This window comes from Mus caroli, unplaced genomic scaffold (assembly GCF_900094665.2).
Source record: "Mus caroli unplaced genomic scaffold, CAROLI_EIJ_v1.1 scaffold_5898_1, whole genome shotgun sequence".
In the NCBI taxonomy this organism is placed as follows: domain Eukaryota; kingdom Metazoa; phylum Chordata; class Mammalia; order Rodentia; family Muridae; genus Mus; species Mus caroli.
This window is the reverse complement of record NW_018389945.1, coordinates 3,964-4,879: the sequence shown is the minus strand read 5'-3', so window position 1 is coordinate 4,879 and position 916 is coordinate 3,964.

Below are 916 nucleotides of genomic sequence, written 5' to 3'. Positions count from 1 at the left end.
GCCACCATGTGGTTGCTGGGATTTGAACTCTGGACCTTCGGAAGAGCAGTCGGGTGCTCTTACCCACTGAGCCATCTCACCAGCCCCTCTTTTTTATTATTATTAGTTTTTTTAGATATTTTCTTTATTTACATTTCAAATGTTATCCCCTTTCCTGGTTTCCCCTCAGAAAGTCACCAATCTTCTCCACCCTTCTCCCTGCTCCCCATCCCACACACTCCTGCTTCCTGGCCCAGGCATTCCCCTATACTTGGGAATAGAACCTTTACAGGACCAAGGATCTCTCTTCCCATTGATGGCCAGCTTGGTCATCCCCTGTTGCATATGCATATATGTCCTACCATATGTTCCCTTTAATTGGTGATTTAGTGCCTGGGAGCTCTGGAGTTACTGGTTAGTTCATATTGTTGTTCCTCCTATGGGGCTGCAAATCCCTTCAGCTCCTTGGATCATTTCTCTAGCTCCTTCATTGGAGACCTTGTGCTCCATCTAATGGATGACTGTGTGTTAGTCAGGCACTGGCAGAGCCTCTCAGGAGACAGCTTCTCTTTCTTCCTTGTCCTTCCTCTTAGCAACACTTTCTTTGTGCCCCATATGTTTGGGAATTTTGTGCATTCATTTTTATTGAATTCTAGAAACTCTTTCTTTATTCCTGTCTTGACCCAATTTGACTGAGTAGTGAGATGTTCGGTTTCTATCAATTTGTGTCTTTCTGTTTTTTTGTTTTTGTTTTTTTGTTTCCTGTTGTTGAAATCCAGCATTGATCCATGGTAGTTTGATGACAAGCAAAGGTTTTTTTTTTTTTTTTTTTTTTTTTTTTGATTTTCTGGTAGTTGTTGAATTTTGCTTTGTGACTAAGTCTCTGGTAAATTTTGGAGAAAGTTCTTGAGTGGTGAGAAACATGTATATTCTTTTG